General features: G+C 47.8%; 1 protein-coding gene across 6 annotated transcripts in view; it reads left to right on the top strand.

The window, feature by feature from the left end:
• Positions 1-4562: 4562 nt before the first annotated feature.
• Positions 4563-23742, top strand: part of LARGE1 (LARGE xylosyl- and glucuronyltransferase 1) — a 612983-nt gene continuing 593803 nt past the window's right edge. For 2 of the 6 annotated variants that reach the window (XM_088837172.1, XM_055396699.2), the window contains exon 1: positions 6980-7116. The gene's annotated coding sequence lies outside the window, so the exon portion shown is untranslated. Of the gene's footprint in view, positions 4585-6979; positions 7117-15622; positions 18314-21942; positions 22022-23742 lie in introns of those variants that run through there. The other 4 variants (XM_055396700.2, XM_088837171.1, XM_055396698.2 and 1 more) reach the window with 4 other exon arrangements.

Below are 23742 nucleotides of genomic sequence, written 5' to 3'. Positions count from 1 at the left end.
CATGGACAAGAACTAGATGCCAAAGCAGAATGTTGAGCCCCAGTCCAGGCCTGCTGAATCAGTGTTAACCTTTTAATAAAATTCCCAGGTGGTACACGGAGGTTTGAGATGTCCTGATCTATGAGTCCCTTAGATAGAGAGAGGGAATAAAAACAAGACCTGATAAAATACACCCACACAACTATGACAGCTTTTTAAACAGAGTTTTCTACTTAAAAGTCCCCAAAGGCATGTGCCATCATCTTTTATTTCAGGACTTCTATTTCTTTACCAATGTCTGATTTTGTTTGCTTCTTTTGAGGGTCTTATGATCCATTAGTTTGAGGTCCCCTTATCTTTATGGGGGCGATGATCTCAGGAGAAAAACTCACTCTGTGCTTTTTTCTTTAAAACTCAAGTGTATTTTATTAAGATGCAAATTGTACAAAAATATCTGGTATTTTATTTCACTTTGTCTTCATCTGTATTACAAGTGATAATAGAATTTCCTATACTTCTCCCTTCCAAAACTTAAAAAAAAAAAATCCCTCTTTTAAAAAGTTAATTATTTATCTCAAAAACCTATCATCAAGGCCAGAAAGGAGATTCAGTCAGAAGTTTCCTAGAGTCTAAAATTGAGGAAAAACACTTTAATACTGAGGAAGGTCTTATTTATAACTGCCTCTAGATTTAATCTAAACTCAGTGGATAAAAGAGCATATTAGGATTTTCCACAAAATTTATTCTTTTATTCTATTATTTCAAGTGCACATTTGTAATGACCCACAGTAATAGTGTGGGGTGTCTTCCATTCCATCTTAAAACAATTCAAGGATAATGAATTAGTGCCTAAGTAAAGGACCATCTGTTACTCCTGTACTTTAAATTGGTCTCTTTAGCACTGATGTTTCCTTCCTGTCTTCAGAGGAGTTTTGGGTCCCCAGTTGAGCGTTTTGTCATAAAGTGACCAGGGTGCTATATACCTGGCAAGGTTTTCTTCTAATGGATTTTCAGTCTGTGAGTGAATAAACTCTCTCTCCTAAAGACAATAGGATTCTCCATCTACAACCAAATTTGTTCTCATTAGCTGGCTCTGAGGCTTTCAGTGGCAAGTTTTCTGGATGTTAATAATGTTATTTTGAGAATATCTGTACCTTAACTGCTTAATGAACATGATGATGGAAAAGCAAACTATTTTTCATTCCACTAAGACTTCATGCCATTCCCTGTCTCATGTTTCAGTTCTAGACTTGCTTTGCTTTTTGTGAAATTATGTTCATATCACACTTCCATTAGTGTTAATTTGGTGGCTTTTGCAATGCTCTTTAATTCTTCAGCTAGCAAGTAGCTTGTTCCCTGCTTTTCCCTGATAGAGGTGTTTGGTTTGGCTCAGGAATATCTTCTGAATACTGGCTTCAGTGACAGAAGAGTGTCACAAACGGTGCTTAAATTTACACCTGAAATGTATTTCGAAAGGACATCTGTTGTATCAGCAGATTATTTCTATAGTACTGGTTAATTAAAGGATAACCAGGCTTCTCCATATATGTGCAACCTGAGTGCTATTTGATTCTTGATCCTCATAAAAGACATCTTAACCTTATTTACTGGGAAGATGTGGGAAATACATTATGTGACAGCTAAGGATTTGGAAGCCCTGAAAATGTGACTGCTAGATATTAAAGTCTAGGAAAAATTGGAGGCAACTTTATGTATGGTCAGGCTGATATTCAGTTGTCTTGACAAATAAAACATTATTTGTTAAAATATTGAAATACTTCCACATTGGCTGTTAAGTGTTTCCAGAGGTAAGCTCCCCTGCCACCCGTACCATTCCTGCTATACTCTGCCTCACCACCCCAGCAGCCACTGTTTTCTCCCCAAGGAATCTCCACTTTCCTCCCACCTCTAAAATTTCACCAATAAATCCACTGAAGATTTAACACCTGGCCTTGCAGGCGCTTCTGATCTCGAGGAGATAGCAGTAAGCAATGCCTTGGAGCGAGATCTTAGTTCCCTGCCCAGGCATTGAACCTGGGTAGCCTGGGTGAAAAAAACAGAAATCCTATCCACTAGACCAGCAAGGGTTAGGGGCTAGAGGCAAAGTTTCCCTGGCTTTTGCTCCATATGAAAGCAAAAATGTTTCAAGGAGGCAAAAAATGTAAAAACAAGTAAAAAGTTTATTATTAGAGACATAGCCTAATAAGTCGGAGAGGGCACAGAGAAACAGTTTATTGAAGACAGAAGCAAGGCAGAGATGCACACCCGGCGAGAAAAGGGTGTGGGTATCCTCCCTAATGGGGAGGAATGCCCCAGAGAGGTGACCAGTTACTTACATAGAGCACTTCTTCTGGGCCTGTGTTTCCCTTTAGCCAGTTATCTCACTACTTTCACAACATCTGACTTGTCCTAGTTCCCTCCTTGGCATGCATGCACATCTTTTAGCCAGGAAGGATTCCAGCACAGAGACCTATGGGAAGGTTGACAACATCCCTTATGGGGTGGCACCCCTCCCTTTTGACCCTTAAGGAGACTTTCTGCGCATGTGTAGTAAAGGAGGTCTCCTTGACCTGGAGAATGAGAAATACACAGTTTCTTTATCTTTTATTCAAGCAGGACTCAGCTCTTCCTCACTTCTGTCATCACCTTTATCTTGGAGCGTGTGTCCACAGGGGACAGTTTTCAGCTGCTCAGCCTGGGGACCTTCTATCTCCTGCCTCACTTCCAGGACTTTGGTTATTGCTAGTGCCCCTACAGCTAGCTGGCTTTCCATAAGTTGGCTTGTGGATGTTCTGCTGTATAGGTTGCTTAAAGTTTTTCCATGTCATCCCTGTGAGGATTCATTCATCTTGCTACCTATCACTTGAACATTCAAAGCATTCAGAAAACAGCCCTACAATCTTAGAAGGGAGGTTCTATTTGGAATAGTAAAAATAACTGAGTCGACTTAAAGTGGGTAAGACTATCTGGCCACTTTCATCTCAACGAATGCAATATTCCTTTTACTGTTGTATTTTCTGGAGGCAAGAAGAGCGGGACACATATTCTTCACTCGTCAGTCAAAATGAGGCTCTGGTCTTTTAAGACGAAATGCTCAATTTGCCTCCAAACTTTGCACCATGCTCCTACCTTGTTTTTAGATTCCAGTTTCATTCAGTTCAGTTCAGTTCAGTCGCTCAGTCGTGTCCGACTCTCCGCGACAGAGGTGAGAGCAGGTTTTTCTCCTTCCTCTTTGAGATGCTTTTAGGGCCCCCTAGTGGCTATTTTAAAATAGGTTTCTTAAGATTAGATCTTGACCCTGATTTTTTTTTTTTTTGAAAAAAGACCTTTTTGAATCTCTCCTGTGACAGGTGCAATAACAGTATGGAGATAAATAGATAACAGTCGGTTTAGAGGGCTCAATATTTTTTTCAATTCTCAGCTCTTAGAAAAAGCAGTGCAGATTCCTTAGAAATAACAGATATATCACCTTACCTATTCTATTCTGCATTCCTCATACTATATCATAGCTGAAATCCTTTGAAGACATTTATATCTGGTTTGTGTCAAAGGGCTATAATTCATAGGCAAGTACATCCTACTTTTGGAGATAAAGATATAGATACAGGTATAGATAAAATCTCCCACTGGTGGGGCGAAGGAATTCTTCAAATGTGGGGTTTGACGTGATATTAACTAACAGAAGGGTTCAGTTTGTGGAATAATTCAGTCTGGCAACATTCCTATCATTTACAGTATTAGATATTCCACTGACTTTAAAACACTGTAAAACTGAATTGACAGAGGAAAGCTTTTACATGTTTAAGGTGCTTACTGACTAATGCAAGTTAATTTTGTGAAATCCCTGAATAATGTCCTTTACTGATCAAGGTGACTATCATTCCCTCCCCTACCATGGTCATATTTTTCTTTCTAAAATCCAATCTCAAGAATGTACTACATTGGGGTAATTATAATGGAGATGTTTATTTCCCACATGCTTATCTTTCAGTTTCTGATGTTTTTCTATTATTTTCCCCTTTGCTTGTAAATTTCAGGTTTCGCCTTTGTCAGTCACATTACTCTTATTCATATGCTAATGTAATAATGTATTTTACACCACTAATGAATTGAAGCAAAGCCAAGAATAAAAAGAAAACCGAAATTCTTGCCTTAACTTTACCCGGTTCTGAGGCGAGGGTTGGACTAGGAGGGAGTAGGAGGAAGCAAGACGGTCGGCCGCAAAAAATAAAAACGATCCCCTTGTTTTCAGCGCGTTCCAGAACAGAGCTGCACGTCACAGGAAGAGAGGAGCAGCTTTCGAGCTAAAAGGCTTGGCATTAAACTTTGACACTTTAATGGCCTCTAAGGATATTAGGTAGTATTTTATCATTTAATGTTCTCCGACACGGTAATGGCATCAAAACCAGATAAGATCTCCTATCCCTGCAAATGTGCAGGGTCATACTCGTCCCCGCGGAGATAAGACAGTAGGACCCCAGCTTCGTAGTTAACTTATCCCGAAGCTCCGATGCAAACGTTTTTTACTCCTTCGCCAGGGCCGCTGCTGTGCAACCACTACCTTCTTTTCGCATTCTCCTCGGCTCGGTGTGCCACAGAGATCAGGTAAACTGCGCTCCGGAGCTGGGCAAGAGCGGGTGGTGGTGGTGCTCGCGGTGTAAGTTGGGGTGGGTGGGTTGGGGAGTCGTTGCTAAAAGAGGCTGGAAAGAAGGGAGCGGGTGGGGGGCAGGGTCCGGGCGATGACTCGGGTTAGTGGGGCAGGAGTCAGCTCCCGAGCCGAGCGAGGGACAAACCTCCGGGACCAGCCTGACCTCTGGGGAATGCGGTCAGCGTGGCACTCCGAGCTCGGCGTCCTTTTCTTACGCACCCACTCCTTTCCCCACCCTTGCACTTTCTCTCTTTGCCTCCTTTCCGTGCCCCTTCCAAGAACTAGGGTGGGCTTTCCGCAGCCTTCTCTGAAACCCAGGCTGAGAGAGCGCCGCGCGGAGGCGAGGCAGAGACCCAGCTGCCCACCCGGCGGGGGAGAGGTGGGGACCCTGGGGGGAAGGGGACCCCAGAAGCCCTGGGACCGAGCTGAGGAAAAACCCAGGAGCTGGATCGCGCGCCGGAGCTCCGGGCTCCCAGAGTTGTCCATCCTTCTCCCTGTCTCTCTGCTTTCTCCGTCTCTGGGTTTTCTCTCCGGGTCTCCACGTTCCAGCCACCCTCACTGCACCCCCCGCCAACCCCCGGCCCAGCCGATTTCACCCTTTCCTTCCTTTACAGAAGTCTCGGCGACCCACGCTGGTCTTTAGGATTGGGAGGCTGGAAGTCCGTTCAATGGGATCCTGCGCTCGGGATTCTTGTGCCGAGAGGGAAAGAGCAAGAATGAAATCAGAACAGGGAGGGGGCGTGTTGTGCTTGCATGGGGTGTGTGTGTAGCGTGGTGGGGAGGAGGGCAAAGAAATGCAGTTTCCCCGAAAGAACAGGGAGCCTTGGACCGGATTCTTGAATACATAGCTCCAAATGATGCCGTCAAAGCCCTTCAACGTGGCTTCTCGAAGCCTCAGCCTGCCCCATATCCTGCCCACCTTCGAGAGGAGCGGCGACCCGAGTAGAAGTGGAGGCGGGGAAACTTCCTACTTCCCACGGCGGCTGCTTTGTACAAGCAGGCGTGGACAGGCTGCACGGCCTTGCGAGCTTGCAACGAGAGTCTCTACGGTAGCAGCTGCGGACCCGTCCCGCTTCCCTTCCCCCTCTTTCCGCGAGGCTCGCCAAGCCCGAGGCGGCCGGGAGCGGCTCGGCTGGGGAGGGAGAAGGGCGGGGAGCTCCCAGCTTGCACCCTTTCATCCCGGCCCGGGCCAGAATCCCGGCTCCGGGTGTTGCTTCCGCCTGCGTGCGAGCGAGCAGAAGAAGTAGAAGGGAGGAGCCTCGCCCGGGGGCGGAGCCTAGGCGGGGGGCGGCCACTAGGTCCGAGAGGCTGAGGCGCCTGCAATTGGCCAGTCCCGCCGTCACGGGTTGGAGGCGGGCGCCGAGGCGGGCACTGGCCCCGCCCCCGCTCGGAGCCCGGCCGGGGCTCGCGGTCCCCCCCAGCTGCACAGACATGACACAGACACACAGTCACTGCAGCTGCTGAGCGAGCCCGGCGCCCTGGGCACGCGGCGGCGGGGCCAGCCCGGACCCCGGACCCCAGCGCTCGCCCATCCGCACCCCCGCCGGGCCCCGCGCGGCGGCCCCCGCCTGGTCCGGCGCTCGAGGCGGGGATCGCGCGCGGGCTCCGGCCAGCGGCGCCCGGCTGCCTGCGGCGGCTGCAGCGACCGCCCAGCTCCGAGTGCCGGGCGCTCGGGGAAGCCGGCAGGTTTCGGAGGCGGCGGCGGCGGCCGAGGCCGGCGAGCGCTCCCGGAGGCAGCGGGGCCGCACGCCTCGGCTCCCCGCACCCACTGCTCTGCGCCCCGCCTCCGCTCTGGTGACCTTCCCGGGGCGCCTCCCCCGGCCCCGCGCCCCCCGGCCCCGCGCCCCAGGCCGGGGCGAGGCCCTCCCCAGCGTCTCCTTACCGCGGAGCCGCGGGCGGGCGGCGCAGGCCCGGGGGGAGGGGGCGCCGCGGCCGGTTGCAGCCCCCTCGCCGCCGCGCTCTCGGTGGCCGGCCCGGCTGGACTACCGCCGCTCCGCCGCCGCGCGGGAGCTGGGTCGCCCGAAGCTGGGGGCGCGGTTGCGCTCGCCCGGCCGGGCTGGGAGCGGGCAGGCCCTGCCCTGAAGGGGCGAAGCGGCTCCGGGGAGCGCGGGAGGTGGAGCCGGCCCCGGCGGCCGCCCCGCGTCTCTCCCCAGCGCCACCTCCCCGGACCCAGCCCGAGGCGGACCCAGGCCCCATCCCATGCGGGGCGCCCCCGGCTCGGAAGAGTCCGGGGGGCAGGGAGCAGCTCCAGGCAGCAGTGCCCAAGGGAGAGGAAGAGGAAACGGTACTCAGCTCGGGCGGCCCGGACCCTTCCCGCCGCCTTCCGAGTCGGGGGCTGCCCCGAAGTCTGCGCTTGGCACCGCCGCTCGGACTCGGGCAGCGCCTGCTGGGACCCCGACCCGGAACCCCTGCGCCTCGTAGGCGGCGGCGCCGCCGCGCCACCCGGCTCTTCCGCGGTCTCCCTCTGCCCAGCGGCAGTCACGGCCAAGGTAGGAACCCCGGGGGTGCAAGAGAGCCAGCGCGGGGACTCCCTGGTGAGCGGCGCCGGACAAGTTCTCCCGACCTGTGGCTGGTACTCCCTGTACTCAGGATGCTGGAGAAGAGGGAGGGAGTGAGGGAACACCCTCTGCCGCCTGGGCCCAGAGCTCTGGAGAGGCTGGAGTGAGAAGTCGCCGAGTTTCTGGAGTCCTCCCGGACTCGTCCCCAGGCCTGCCCTGCTCCTAGGCTCTCGGGCTGCTAACTGGGAGCAAGGAGGAATTTCCCGTTAACACCGGGAGGTGTTGTCCCCTCACCCTTCCCCATGCTGCTTGTTAGCTGTGAGCATCTGTGCTTTAGGGGAACCTGCTGTATTTGAAGCTGTCCCTTTGGGCGATCCCCACCTGCCTTTCCAGGCGTGATGCTGTGAAGAACTTTTCTTTGCTCCATATTGCAGAATCGAGGCCGATTTGGGGTGAGAGCCACAGATGCGAGTCCCTCGACTGGACAGAGCGATTTGGGTGACAGTGGTAGCTGGAGGCAGGAAACCCCATCAGTATCACCCCTATTAGACAAACCTGCTTGTGAGGGGTGGTCTCTGGGTAGCGATCCAGTCTTGTGAAAGTCATTGTTTCTGAAGGGTGGAATGACTCCAAAGTTTGTGCATTCTTGTTTTGCTCACTGCCTTAAAACCTTCTTTGAAATTTTCCTCTTAAGGAACCTCAGTCCTCGCAAGCCTACCCTTGCCTGTTTGAAATTTACTGAACCTGTGAGCTTTCCTTGGAACGATCTGATTTTAAATGGGTCACCTAGGAGGGAGCAGATTGTCTCTCCTGCCCTGAATATGTCCCCCCGGGTGACCCTGTTAATGGGGATGGATTTTTTTTTTTTTTGTCCCCGAGCTGATGTACCTCAGTTGAGCAGGTTTTTGCCCATTTCTGAATCTGTGAATTTTGTCACTCAGTCCATTAAAATCCCCCGAGGGAGCAGGATAGCAGCTTACACTCTGTCTGAATGTCACAGGAAGTTTTCCAGGATCTTATGTAAGTGCCCCCAGAGTGGGCTCTGGTGCCAGCTTCCTTCCTGGGTGGGAGTGGGACTGGGGAAGGGGCACCAAGTGGGCATTCGTCTTCCCTAAAGGCAGGTGCCAGCCCTCTTCGACACAGGTGAAAACCCAAAGTGCTTATCCACTCCCTGCCGGCAGTCACTTCAGGTTAATTTTCCTCCTCACCTCTCTTGCCTCTTTCCCACCTCAGGAGTCAGCTTTGATAGACTTAAGATAAAGGAAGATTCTAAATTGGGAAAGGAACACGTGGAGGTTTCTTCTCTCATCCCTCACAAATGGGTGACATGAATGAATTACTCACGGGCATGGAGAGTCCTTGCTGAGGATTAAAAAAAAAACAAAACTGGCTTGAAGGTTTCACACGTCTCTTAGTGTACCTTTATTTTTCAAGAGTACTTTACACTTTAGTGAAAATTGCTTGCAGAGAACACACATTTATCGAGCCTGGCCCTGTTAATTCCATCCCGGGAAGAAAACTAATTGGAACAGAGAGGCAAAATCATCAAGGTTTAGCTCTTAGTGGGTTTTTGAGAATGGTAGGGAAAGGAAATAAATCTCCCTAGTGGGACAGAGAGGTTTTTAAAGAAAAGATGGTATCACTCTGGGATAAGTGGATGTTGCTAGCAAGTACGGCTATCACTGAATGAAGTGTGCTGGGTTGGGGGTTAACTTTTTGGCGTGGAATAATGCAGATTCCTTTGCCTTTTTAAAACATAGCTTAGAAGGGCCTTGGGAATGAAATGCAAGGTTTTTCCTTATCATTGCATGTCCCAGGAGTGCTTCCACCTCTTGGGAAGGAAGCAGTTTCCTGTGATTCTGGGATCCTGAGTCGTGCTTGGAAGTTGATGCAGGAGTGCCTCCATCCTTCCGCTCCGTACAGTGGCAGGACACTAGGGGGGACTAGTTTTCTATTCCATCACCGATGAAGAAAACACCAGGACCTGTGTTACAAAAGGCTGTGGTTTATCTTGAAAGCTCAGGAATCCAAGTTTTTGGTACCCAGTACATGCTTGCACTAATGAGTGGATTCTGAATGCTTAAGCAGTAGGCCTGCTTACATCTAAAGTGTCATTTGGGCGATGACAGGTGATCTGCAAAGTACTGTGTGAGACTCTGAAAAGACTCAATGATAGTCTAAGTACACGAGGGCTGTAAATTTTTGGGGAGACAGACGTCCTGCAAACTCTCTCCTTGGGCATTAGATGATGGTCTCATTTCCCTGGGAGTTTGTAATCTTAACTCCCCCTTTTGGTTTTTTGAGCTGTACGTCTCCTCCTGTCTTCATAAAAACATGCCACCTCCATTCTAGTTGGTGTCTAAATTGACTCCATTAAGCTTAAAGTTTCTCACTGTCATTCCCTTAAAAGTACATGCCTTATATTTATACAGATGTAACATAGCGATTGGCAGTGTGGTTGCGCGTTCATCCCAGGTGCTCTCCATGCACTTTTAACAGCATTAAATCATTAGTGTCTAGGTGTTAGGCAGCAGAAGTGGAAGATAATTCTATTTCAGCTGAAGAACAAAGCTGCCTGGCCCAGGCTTACCCACTGTGGCCAAGTCTTATCAAAACTGACTCCAGAGATGGGCAGACAGGAAAGGTTGGAGAAAGAGTCCAAGAAGAGGCTGCCCAGCTCGGAATACTGGCACAAAGAGAGGCAGATGTTGCCAAGATTTAGGAGTCACTGGAGTCTTAAAGACCCAGCACAGCATCAAGAATCAGACTCAGCCTTTGGGTCTGTGAAGCTGCTGGAGTCGTTACATTTCCCAGAATTTTGGAGTCTAGTAGGTTGTGTTTGTGATCCTTTACCCATATGTATGGGATTCCCTGGTGGCTCAGACAGTAAAGTGTCTGCCTGCAATGCGGGAGACCCAGGTTCGATCCCCGGGTCGGGAAGATCCCCTGGAGAAGGCAATGGCAACCCACTCAAGCACTCTTGCCTAGAAAATTCCATGGATGGAGGAGCCTGGTGGGCTATAGTCCATGGGGTTGCAAAGAGTTGGACATGACTGAGCGACTTCACTTCACTACCCATATGTATGCTGCTGCTGCTAAGTCGCTTCAGTCGTGTCCGACTCTGTGCAACCCCATAGACTGCAGCCCACCAGGCTCCCCTGTCCCTGGGATTCTCCAGGCAAGAATACTGGAGTGGGTTGCCAGTGCCTTCTCCAGTGCATGAAAGTGAAAGTGAAGTCGCTCAGTCATGTCCAACTTTTCGTGACCCCATGGACTGCAGTCCACCAGGCTCCTCCGTCTATGGGATTTTCCAGGCAAGAGTACTGGAGTGGGGTGCCATTGCCTTCTCCGACCCATGTGTATAGTGCATATTTAAGTAGTTTGAAGAGAGCTATTGATGGGACCTAGGGGAAATGCTCAGCATAAAACTGTATTTCTGCTATCGAAGGCTTTGTAGATTGATTATCCTAAGCACAGTATAGCCATGGGGTAAGAGATTAGAACAGGAAAATACTTTTAAATTTTCTGTTGATCGTCAGCTAGTGAAAACTGGTCTTGGGGAAGGTGTGTCCTGTGGTCTTAAGGCATGAATGAAGTCTTGTGACTTTCAAGGAAGCCATGTGGCAGAGGTTGAGTAAGAAATTGACGCATGATTTGGGCCCCCTTTAGGGTCCAAGAGTAAGGTGAAGGTGTGTTTGCAGCCAGAGATTCTCAGAGTGGGTGCACACAGGATCAGGGATGTAAGACTCAGGGGATTAAGAACTCCATGTCACCCCCTCACTCCTGGCCCTTGACACCCTTGGTGATTCAGCTGTCTCACAAGATCTGCTAGTGTTGATGAGGCTTTGAACCTCTGCTCCAGAGCATTTGACAGTGAGAGGCACTCAGGTCCTCTGTTCCTCCCTGACCCTACTGACATTTGGAGAGCAGGAGTCAGCAGCCAGTAAAGGTAAGGCTTGGAAGTGAAAGTCACTAAGTTGTGTCCGACTCCTTGCTACCCCATGGGCTGTAGCCTGCCAGGCTCCTCTATCCTTGGAATTCTCCAGGCAAGAATACTGGAGTGGGTAGCCATTGCTTTCTCCAGGGGATTTTCTTGAGTGTATTCCAGGAGGCTTTTCTTCTTTTAACTCAGCAGATGATAACAGAACATCTGTCATGTGACAGATGCTATCCTCTTTGTGGAGGCTACTGAGGGTCCACAATTAGTTTATAGTCTTCTGGGGGCAGGCAGACACTGAACCATTACAATGGGGTATTCTAGAGTACAGGTTTGTTCGAAGAATGAGATTGAGTTTGCCAGGATAGTAGAATGGGAGGGAATCCCAGGCAGAAAGAACAGCATGGAAACCTTAAAATATGTAGTGTGAATGGAGAACAGTCAGTAGTGTGGCTGGAAGATAGGATGTTCTGGAAGAGGAAAGCTTGGTGTTACTTAGCAGGGAAATAATTTAACAGGATTCCTAGTTTCATGCTCTGTGTATTCAAGCTGTGGCAAGAATGATTGCTGGATAAGGTCCAAGAGTACCAGTTGATTATCCCACATTGTTATTAAAAGCAGAAAAGGACAGTTTCTTTTTTTGTTCTTTATCCTATATATAGCATTTTGCCTGTTTTTTTTAAAATAAACTATTAGCAATACAAATAAAGAAAAGGTCCCTTATCAACCATAAGTCTGTCCTCCTGTGTACATGAATCACATCTGTGGCTTTCATTAGGTGATCATGCAGCAGTGGGAGAAATAACAGTGTTACTTGACAAATGATACAGTGAGGGGGACAAATTCTTCCCTATGAGAGAGAATTCCATTTTGTCAGATTTGCTTCTGGGTAGAGTTTGGCTGCATTTAACACCCAAAAAGCTTCTTGTGTTCAAATCGTCTCAGTTCTGGCCTCAACTTTCTTTGCTGTTGGAAAAGGAAGAGTTTTGTAGTATTGAGGATGGGCATGTGTGTGCCTGTGACTGTTTTGTGGGATGAAAAACGTGAAGCTAGTAACAGGGGCATCCGTCTTCCTTGATGGCACTAGTGGTAAAGAATCCTCCTGCCAATGCAGGAGACGTTAGAAATGTGGGTTTGATCCCTGGGTTGGGAAGATCCCCTGGAGAAGGACATGGCAGCTCACTCCAGGATTCTTGCCTGGAGAATCCCATGGACAGAGGAGCCTGGTCAGCTACAGTCCATGGGGTCGCAAAGAGTTGGATGTGACTGAAGCGACTTGGCACACACACACACACGCTGGCCAGAGGATATTAGAGAAGATGGAAAACCACAGTTGCAGCAGTGATCCCCAGGGTCAAATATATTTAGTTTTCCCAAAACAGTAGCCAGGATGAAAGTGAAAGTAGATGTCTCTGCCTCTCTGTCTGTGTATGTGTGTGTTGTCTCTCATCCTTCCCTGAGTTCAGCTGAGTTGACTGGGAGGCAGCGTAGTTTAGGTAAAATCTGGAGATCTGGGTTCACATCTTGCTTCAACTTATGCTGATTTGCATTTCATGGCAAATAAATGGCAAAACAGTGGAAACAGTGAGAGACTATTTTTGTGGGCTCTAAAATCACTGCAGATGGTGACTGCAGTCATGAAATTAAAGGATGCTTGCTCCTTGGAAGAAAGACTGTGACCAACCTAGACAGCATATCAAAAAGCAGAGACATTACTTTGCCGACAAAGGTCTGTCTATTCAAAGCTATGGTTTTTCCCGTGGTCATGTATGGATGTGAAAGTTGGACTATAAAGAAAGCTGAGCGCTGAAGAATTGATGCTTTTAAACTGTGGTGTTGGAGAAGACTCTTGAGAGTCCCTTGGACTGCAAGGAGATCAATCCAGTCCATCCTAAAAAAGATCAGTCCTGAATATTCATTGGAAGGACTGATGCTGAAGTTGAAGCTGTAGTACTTTGGTCACGTGATGTGAAGAACTGACTCATATGAAAAGACCCTGATGCTGGGAAAGATTGAGGGCAGGAGGAGAGGTGGTCGACAGAGGATAAGATGGTTGGATGGCATCACCGACTTGATGGACTTGAATTTGAGCAAGCTCTGGAAGTTGGTGATGGACCAGGGAAGCCTGGCGTCCTGCAGCCCATGGGGTCGCAGAAAGTCAGACATGACTGAGTGACTGAACTGAACTGATGCTGACTTACTGTGTGACCTTAGACTGTGTATTGACATCTCTGGGTGGCTTCGGGTGCTGTCTCCATACTTCAGTGAGTTTTTTGTCTTGTAACTAGGAATGCAGAAGCCAGAGAAAGGGTTTGTCTAAGTTAGTTAGTGGCAAAGCTCAGACTACTTAGGTTTTCTAGCTTTCTAGCTCTAAAATGGGAAGAGACCTTAACAGTTCAAAGGTGTACTGTACCTTGAATTATCAAACCACTACAAGCATACAGTGATGAAGAACCACAAAACCTTTGCTGTGTTGATTGTAGATTCCATAGACTTGTAGATTGCATTAGAATTTCTTTGCTATGTTAGGTCATTGATATGCAACTGGGCTTGCTTGCTAAGTTCTGTATTTTGGGAAACAGTGGGTTTGGAAGTGTTATCTATTCTTTGAGAACTATAGGAGGATGATGTACTTTGTGATAAAAATCGATGCTGAAAATTGTAATTGTTTCCAAATTAAGTAGATAAAAGCTGACTTGACCCTGTGGCTTTTTGCAAAGCCTGGACTCTAACATGGAAAGGGGAACCTTCTCATTTTGCCTGGGAGGTTACCTTGTAGGGGAGCTGTGGGCTGAGTGTGAAGGGAGGAATTTTGGGAAGAAAACAGATGCAGAAAAGCAATTGTGTTGAAGTAGAAGTCAGGAAAATTGCAAACCAACTTAACTTTAAGCCTCCAAATTTGTGTTGCTAGAAAGAAGTTTCCTCATCACTCTGGCTCTGATGCTCTCCTGGGTAGAAAGGGCTGTGCTTATTGGAAAGAGGAGATTAGAAGTAAATGCAATTGTAAATATAAGGTTTGTGGCATTATTATTTCAATATTGAAGCTAAGTGGCCTATTTTAGGAGAATTGGGAGAATTTTTTTCAGTCTTTAACTGTTTATTTTGTAATTGTAGCTAAGCATAGGAATGCCCTGTTATAGGAGAATTTGGCTTATAAATCTGAGTTTTTAGAAGCAAATAATTCAAAGGAAGTAATTGGGGTACAAAAGTATTTTTATTTTACGAAAAGGATTCATAGCAACCCTCTTTTTAATAGTTCTTTTATTGTATTTCAAGTTATTTGAGTAACACAATCATGATGGACACTTTTGAGAGCCTTGCCTGTTATAGGAAAACCAAGCATTTTTCAATTATAAACTTTTCAAGGAATAGAACTATCACATCACCCAGCAATCCCACTACTGGGCATCAGTTCAGTTCAGTTCAGTCGCTCAGTCGTGTCCGACTCTTTGCGACCCCATGAATCACAGCACGCCAGGCCTCCCTGTCCATCACCAACTCCCGGAGTTCACTCAAACCCATGTCCATCGAGTTGGTGATGCCATCCATCCATCTCATTCTCTGTCGTCCCCGTCTCCTCCCGCCCCCAATCCCTCCCAGCATCAGAGTCTTTTCCAGTGAGTCAACTCGTCGCATGAGATGGCCAAAGTACCCTGCTGCTGCTACTGCTGCTAAGTCACATCAGTCGTGTCCGACTCTGTGCGACCCCAGAGACGGCAGCCCACCAGGCTCCCCCGTCCCTGGGATTCTCCAGGCAAGAACACTGGAGTGGGCTGCCATTTCCTTCTCCAAAAAAAAGTACCCTGAGAAAACCATAATTGAAAGAGATACATGTATCCCAGTGTTCATTGTAGCACTTTTTACAATAGCTAGGACATGGAAGCAACCTAGATGTCCATCAACAGATGAATGGATACAGAAATTGTGGTACACATTTACAATGAAATATTACTCAGCTATAAAACACATATTTGAGTCAGTCCTAATGAGGTACATGAACCTCAAGCCTATTGTACAAAGTAAAGTAAATCAAAAAGGCAAATATTGTATACTAATGCATGCATATGGAATCTAGAAAGATGGTACTGATGAACCCATTTGCAGGGCAGCAGTGGAGATGCAGACATAGAGAAAGACTTGTGGGCACAGTGGGGGAAGAAGAGAATGAAACGAATTGAGAGACTAGCATGGTAACATATACATTACCATATGTAAAATAGAGAGCAAGCGGGAATTTGCTGTATGACACAGGGAGCTCAGGCCTTCCCTTGTGGCTCAGATGGTAAAGAAGCCACCTGCAATGTGGGAGACCTGGGTTCGATTCCTGGGTTTGGAAGATACCCTGGAGGAGGGCGTGTCATTCCACTCCACTATTCTTGCCTGGAAAATCCCCATGTACACAGGAGCCTGACCGGTGACAGTCCATGGGGTCACAAAGAGTTGGACATGACTGAGTGCCTAAGCACAGCGCAGGGAGCTCAACTCATATCTGTAACAACCTAGAGGGGCGGAATCGGGTGGGAGATGGGGAGGGGTGTTCAGGAGGGAGGGAACATAACGTATACCTGTGGCTGATTCGTGTTGATGTGTGGCAGAGGCCAACACAATATTATAGAGCAAGTGTCTTCCAATAATTATATTTTGTTCCCTATTTGTCAGTATTGTACAGGTATAACCTTTGGTGATTATTAGTTAATTCAAAAACAAAACAGAACACCTACTTCAGTATTCTAACAAATAATACCAGCTTCTCCTGCCAAGGAGTCTAATATTGAACTGTGTTACAGAAAGGAAGTAGTTACATAAACTTTGTAACCACTGACTGACTGCACAGTGTTACTTTGCTTGCCTACCTACTGGGGCCAGTTTGTCAACTTAACCACCCTTCCTCCTGGCGATTTCAGTCATAACTTCATAACTATCCCTCTGCATGAGTTCCTCAGCCACCCTCATGTTCTGTGTCTTAGGACATACCAGGAACAGAAGTGGTTTAAAAAGTAAATTCAGTTAGAGTTTCCAGGCTTCTGAGTTTTCCTAGTTGGAGAGACATGGAATTAATTTTGTTCCACCGAAGTATACAGTCGAGGCGATATGCATGAGACATTTACAAAAAAATCGAAATCGTGCTCACTCGCTGGCTTCTTTTTCCCTGCCCTGAAATATCTAGGGCTTTTGGTTTTTTTGTTTTTTTTTTTTCTTTATCTCTTGTGAAAGTTTCCAAAAAAGAATTGGTTCTAGGAATGAAAGAAAATGGAAGGCGTTTAAGGCTCCAGAGGTAATTTTGGGCAACCTGGAGTGGTAGATAATCGCAGGCTGGGGTGAGAATGGGATGTGCAGTCTCACCCATAATTTTAGCTTCTCGTGTCACATTGTGGGACCATACTTTGGATGGGCAGCAAACGCAGATGGAGATGGAACCTGGGCTACTGGGTGGGGCCTGCTCTTAACAGAGCCCTTTATTTTGACATCCCCAGGCCAGTTGGGAAGAAAGGACTTTCGCTGATCTTTCCAGCTCTAAATGGTAGCATGAGAATTTAGGGGGATTTACAGCAGAATGTAGTCATGTGGGGATGTCATTCTTACTCTTTTTATTTTTTTTAATTCAGTAGCGAATCATGGACTCTTCAGTGTTACTCTGTGGTCAGGGACTGCCTTGGTGCATTAGACACATGTTTGTTATTATTGAGGTTAACATTTTTGTGGCTAACTGGGAACCATCCCCTCCTGGCTTTTGTTTCCAGAACAGTTGCATAGATCTTTAATCTGCCAACACTATTTGTGTACCAGCCTCCTTGACTGATGCCAGCTCTCCTCTGGGAAGGGAATGGTATTTCGTGGCTGCTTGAGGAGCCAAGACAGGCAAAGGCTGAGTGATTCACAGGGTGGGGCTTCTCTCGCCTTCAGGCATGACGCCTGTCGCTTAGTGGGTCTGCAGTGAATAAACAGTTGTGTCCACACAGAGTGATTTGCTGTCCGAGTTGTGTTTCCAGCTTCAGAGTAGGGGTGATGGGGAGAGAGAGCTGAGTGCATACTGGTGGACTCACAGACATGGGTTTTCTTGAGGTCTCTGCCAAAAGCTGTTATCTTGAAAATGTGAGGGACATTTCAGATCAGCAAAATGAATTCTCTTAGGGGTTCATTGTTATGGTTCAGGCACTGACGACTTAAAGGCAGGGGAAGTAGGATCCTGCAGTGCAGCGTGTGTCTCCTTTCCTCTGAGTTTCTAGGGACTGTGACTTCTCTGCCCTGGAGTGGACGGGCTCTGATGTTGATTCACATGGACATGTCAGGTTGCCTTGAAAAGCATCTTAAATACAGCACACCTTCGGACGGATGGTGGATGATGGCCTTTCTGTTGATGAATGTGGAGGGACTTAGATGTGGATGTGGCCAGGGCTCCCGCATTTGGGGTGAAATGGACCTGAGCAAACAGAGAGGGGACTCAGGTGCTCGACGTCCAGTAGGAAGGACTTTCTTTGCCATCTTGGCGTCTTCTCCCCCTTCTCTCTTGGCATAGTTCCTTCCTGCCCAGGCTTGGCAGTACCTTGTACGTACTCACGGATTCCTTCTCGGTGGACGTCTGAGCTGCAGTGTTGAGACACTGCCGGGGCTGCAGCTGACCCTTGAGCCCACTTGACCTTCATTTCACAGTAGGGAAACTAGGGCTGGGGAGGTCAAGAGAATGGTCCAGAGGGGCGGCAGGAGAGGACCCTGGCTTCCTGGCCATCTCGTGCAGCCTGAGGCTCTCCCTGTTCATATCCCCTGCCTTCTGGGTGTCTGCCCTCTGCCCTTTCCCCCAGCACATTCGGCCCCAGTCTTTTCCGCACCCACGTTTCTTGTGTTCTGCTTTTGTGCCAGCCACTCTTCCATTTGTTCATTTTATGTCACTGCACCCTTAACGATAACCCTGTGAGGTAAGTGGTCTCACTCTCCCATTTTCCGGTCGTGGAAGCTGAGGTTTGCCCAGATCACACAGTCATGGAGCATGGAGCCAGGATCCAGCTCACAGCTGTCCCGACTCCTCTGTCTGCTGTCTCCGTACTGACCTGGCTTCTGATCAGAATTTCTCCTTCCTTCCCACAGGCCCGCTACACTTTCTATCTCCTTGAGGTCATCGGTCATCATCTACTTAGCCAGTATTCATTCATCAGCCACCATTCACGAAACTCCTGCTCTGTGAGGTCTCTGACATTAGGAACATGGAAATGGGATCACCTTGCATCCTCCAGTAGCCTCGTCTTGGTGAGGGAGGTTGGTGTGATGAAGGCGTGGATGGAGGGCAGTGGGCATGGGGTCTTGGGTAGCGTTTTGCTGGAGGGAGTCAGAGGACAGAGTTTCTATCTGGGACTTAGTGACTAGGAGCTGGAAGGACAGAGTGAGAGGGGGCATCGCCTAAAACACCCTAAAATGTGCTTGTCCTATTCTCCTTGGCATTGTCAATGTCTGTCTGCTTTTCTTACTTTCTTCCTTCTGCATTAGTGCCTTGAAGCACTGGGACAGGCTTATACTCCTCCCGCTCCTCTCCTAGCACTTAGGAATCCTTCAAGAAACATTTATTAAATTACATTGAAAGCCTTCTGTCCTTGCCCTCAGGCAACATAGTTGGAGTGATTGAGGAAAAAAAAAATGTGTGACAAGTTAACAACAGAAGATTCAAATGAATGGTTCAGAGCAGCAGCAGCAGCAGTGTGGCAGTGCGTTGAAAGGCGGTGGATTATTGGAGCTGAAAGTCGATGGGAAATCAGAAGCGAGGGTTTACTTTAGCAGTTTCAACTCAACTGAGGTAGGATTTGACTTGGGTCCTTGGACACAGGAGAATTAAAATTTGAATGGAGGATTAAGCGGAGGTAGAGGGGCCGGCTTAGGCTGATGAATGCACACGTAGACATTTAGGGGTTGTGAAGTAAGTCAGCTTGGGTTTCCATTAGTGAGGAACTGGAGATGAAACTGGCAAGCTAGACTGAGGCTGTGGGCTTTCGGGAGGCTTTTGATCGGGAACATGGTGTATGTGTGCAAAGCTCTGTTTTAGGAAGCTGAGCCTAGTGGCAGTATTGAGGCTGGACTGGAGCGGGGAGAGATGGCAGCTGGGAGGTCACCGAGTAGGCTTTTGTACTAGGTCGGATATGAAGTTCTTTTAAAGGCCACTGGGTTGGAACCAGCCCAGAGGGATGCGTCAGAATTTTCCTCCGATCCCTCTCACTGAAGTCCAGGATGATTTTCATTGCCCACTGGGAAGTAGTCTCATTGGAGTGAAGTCTGTTTGTGGCAGTAGCAGCATTTCTTAGTTGGTGCTTTCTCCCTTGTCTGGGCTGGGCGTGAGGATGGCTTTGGGGTGCAAATGAACCCTTGGACCCTTGTCTTGTTGGGGGATTGTTCAAATGAGCCCTTGATGATAGAGTAACCTTTTTCCTAGTCTTGGATGACTCCCGATAAGAGGGGGAATGTAGACAATTTTTCCTTTCCTTGTGAGTGGTTCCTAAAGCAGCTCTGGGGGGATGAGTGTGAAATAATTGGAACTCTGACATCTGGGGTCCACGTCCACCTTGAAAGTGAAGCTGGGTTGTGCTCCGTGTGACTGGTGGTGTGTCTGCCTGAGGGGGGCCCTGCTGTGAGAGATCACAGTACAGACTTTTCAGAATTGTGCAATTAGCCGTTATGGATAACAGAATTTTTCAAATAGGATAGTCCAGTTCCTTATAGAGAGTCTTTATTTTGAATCTTTAAAAAGAATGAGGGCTTTTCTAGAATGTTCTGTGTATTTATCCTCACTGACTCACAACCACTGGAAAACATCTAGCTTTCTTATCTGGATGCACAGAGCTTGTTGTGAACTGGCCCCTGCCTTTCTCTGCAGTCTCATCTACCCCCGCCACCCCCCTCCCCCAATCCCTAGCTTATTATCTTTCTTCCTTACTGTTTGGTGTGTGTTTGTTATGTTGCTTCAGTCTTGTCTGACTCTGCGATGCTATGGGCCGTAGCCCGCCAGGCTCCTCTGTCCATGGGATTCTCCAGGCACGAATACTAGAGTGGCTTGCCATGCCCTTCTCCAGGGGGTCTTCCTGACTCAGGGATCAAACCTGCATCTCTTTATGTCTCCTGCATTGGCAGACGGGTTCTTGACCCCTAGTGCCACCTGGGAAGCCCTGACTGTCTGTTTGCCTTCAAACCTGCCAAACTGTGCATCTCCCTCTCCTTCTGCCTAATAAGTTCTTTCCCTCTTTATCTGGTTTGGATACTTCTATTTTTCCTTCAAAACCCAGCTCAGGCAGTCTTTCCTTCAAGCTTCTCTTGACATTGGGCGCTGAATTGCATCTGTCTTTGCGCTGGCTTCTCCTGCGGCGCTTTCTGCACCATGTTCCCCGTGCCTCCAGCTGGCTGGCCCACCTGAGTGTGGGAGCCCTTCAGTACAGACAGCTTCTCGCAGCTCGGGTTGTACCGTGTGCCTGGACCATGTTTTCTACCCAGTGAGTGGTGGGTGGTGGTGGTGGTGGTGATTTTGGATTTCATTGAATTTGCTGTCCAGGCATAATGGAGTACTTTCTAGCTGAACCTTGAGTATTCTGCTGTCCTGCAAGGGGATTCTCAAATCTAAAGAAGGTATACTCCCTTGCCAGTGACCAGATGGTGGTGGGTCATCCCTGGGGTCCCTTGATGCCTTCCAGGAATGTGGTGGAGGTGGAGGTGGGGGTGGTGCCTCACTGTTTCTCCAGGTTAGACATGGCTTCACACCAGCCTTTACACCAGTAACTGAGGGGACGGGAGCTGGAAGGCCCTGGTCTTTGTGATCTCCACGGCTGCGTTGCCACCACTCTCGTCCCCATCCCTCTTCTAGTCACTGCTTTTCCTGCTATTTCCCTGCTACATTTTTCTGCTTTTTCCATTTTCTCAGATCTTCAGTCTCCTCATTCCTCTCCTCTTAGGCTTTTTAAGCCCTGATGGAGTCATCGTCAGGCAATCCAAAACACACCTTTTCTTCAAGTGTTTGATTGAAGGCCTTACCCTCAAGTGTTTCCTTTTTTCTGGCCACGGTGTCAGTCCCTCGATGCTCACGGAGGCTTGGATTGCGTTTTCTGTTTTCTAGGCTTAATACCATTCCACATTCCTAGAGAACCAGTTGCAGAATTGCAATTGTAATTGACTGAGAAATTATCAGACAGTGAAGGGGAGTGGCTGGGGAGGGTTGGCTGAATTTGTGCAGAAGCCCAGCGCCCAAAGACTCTTCACTGGATAAGCACGTGTTTATGTTGGAATATTTATTATTGCCTCCAGTATTTGTGAGGTCCATTTGGGTTTTTATTACACTGCCCTTGTAAGCCAGGCATTGGTGCTGCCTGAACAGGTTTGCTCAGCAAATTACGGAGGAGTGATAGATGAACCCTGGGCTTATCAGACGGGCTGTGTGATCCAGACGCACCACATTTTATGAACCTGCATGTGATGTGGGCTCCCGAACCTACGTGGTTCGGGAAGTCCTGCTGCTTTTCCAGCAGTGGTCTGACCTAATGCGCACCCAGGGATGCTTTCTCTCTCTTGTTCTTTGTGCCAATTTCCTTTTCCTTTTGCTCGGGTTTATCCATAACTCCTGTTGAAATGGCATTTTTGAGCTCATTAAATCTGTTAATGCGTGTGTAATGCTCAGGACAGGAAGTGGTGCACAGAAAGCACTCTATACACAATAGCTGTTGTAATTGTTGTTTTTATTTAGAGTCTCGCCGTGGTGTCTCTCCCGTCTCTCCCGCTTCTGATGGTTGTGCTTGGTGAAATAGGAAAACAAACAGTTCCCAGGGATGAGGAGAGGAGCCACCGACTTTCTCTGTTCAGCCCTCCGGAGGTCTCAGAAAATCTGCAGAAGTTGGAAGGTGAAGGCAAACACTTGCCCAGTAATCACTCGAGGCCATTTCTCAGGAGCTTTTGGTCCATCTTGCTACTGACTCTCACTGGGGATTTGGGCTCCAACAGGTAAAGTGGATGAGAGCCAATAAAGAGTATAGGAAGGCACTCTTAAGTAAGTTGTCATGAGCGGTATTTAAAATAACAGTAACATGATAACAGGTGATCACCGTGATAGCTCCCGTTTATCAGATGCTTCTTTTGCACTTCTGAGATGTGCTTGACATGCATGGGACCTTGTGATCTTATAACCCTCCGAGCCATACAGGTTCCTGTTACAGATGAGGAAACGGAGGTGCCCAGAGGTTATTTGTCCATGTGATAAAGCCAGAGATGGGAACTCAGTTCTGGCTCTAGAATAGTTTCCTTGTAATCGCTGGTCCATGATCCCCTAGCCCAGGTATCTTGACACTGGATTATACAGACCCTGGGGATACATGAAGCCTTTCATGGAGTATGGCAGGTGCGGGTCATTTTAAGAGGAGTCAATATCCAGAATTTTGACCTCATATGTGGACGCTTTCTTGAAATTGACTGGACTGACACCACCACTTCCACCTCCCCTTTCATAGTCTTTTGTCTCCATTTTATAAAGCCACATCTCTTGTCCAGCACTAAGCTTACTGACATACATTGCTCTGAGTACAAAATCCTTAAGGGACACTGAACAAAGGAACTGTTTGAAATTGGTGTGTGGGAACCTTCTAAATAAGCAAGGCACTTCTTCTGCAAGGCTGTCTCTTCCTCCTTTTTTTACCTGTTTAAACTTGGTGCTAAAAACAAGGCATTGGGTCCCTTTCTTATACTAAGGAATGCTATAAAAAATTTCAGATCTTAATAAATAACTTGCTTTTAAATCTTTAAAAATGAATGATAGGTATCAGATTTAGACTCCATTTAAAAATACAATGTGAAAGTTTTATTTTAAAATGTTTGTGTTTACCATATGCTCAAAATTCTGTTCTTAGAAGGTACTCAGTTTATGATGAAAACATTAGACAGTAGCCTAAAAATAGGCAAGGTTTTCAAATCTCAGAATTCAAAAAAAGCTTGAAGATCACTGTGCTGTACTTCTTCCTAAGATACTGCAGTTCAGAGGGGACAGTTATGAAGTTGTTTTCTGCCACAGACCCTTATACACTAGTGTGTTTATTTTTTGTTTTCCCCATAGAATTTTAGCAACATCAATGTCTTCCCAGGTAGCTCAGCTGGTAAAGAATTTGCCTGGAATGCAGGAGACCTTGGGGTTTGATTGTTGGGTTGGGAAGATCCCCTGGAGAAGGGATAGGCTACCCACTCCAGTATTCTTGGTTTTCCCTGGTGGCTCAGATGGTAAAGAATCTGCCTGCAATGCAAGAGACCTGAGTTCGATCCCTGGGTTGGAAAGATTCTCTGGAGGTGGGCATGGCAACCTACTCCAGTATTCTTGCCTGGAGAATCCCCATGGACAGAGGAGCCTGGTGGGCTATAGTCCATGAGGTTGCAAATAGTCAGATAAGACTGAGTGACTAAGCACAGTGCACAGTGTCTTCGAAGGCTCCTTCACTGTACCCCGGATTATGTTGTTGTTGTTCAGTCACCCAGTCGTGTCTGACTCTTTGCGACCCCACAGACCGCAGCACTCCAGACTCCCCTGTCCTTTACTACCTCCTGAAGTTTGCTCAGATTTATGCCCATTGAGCCAGTGATGCTAACTGTCTCATCCTGATTAAGCACCCTTCAAATTATACAGAATTTCAGTAAAATGTAATCATACTTTAAATTCTGATGAAACTTTCAAGTATGTAACT

This window comes from Moschus berezovskii, chromosome 6, assembly GCF_049115385.1.
Source record: "Moschus berezovskii isolate FMDL1 chromosome 6, NW_MosBer_1.0, whole genome shotgun sequence".
Lineage (NCBI taxonomy): Eukaryota > Metazoa > Chordata > Mammalia > Artiodactyla > Moschidae > Moschus > Moschus berezovskii.
The sequence above is the reverse complement of the archived record's forward strand: the minus strand, read 5'-3'. Positions and strand labels throughout refer to the sequence as shown.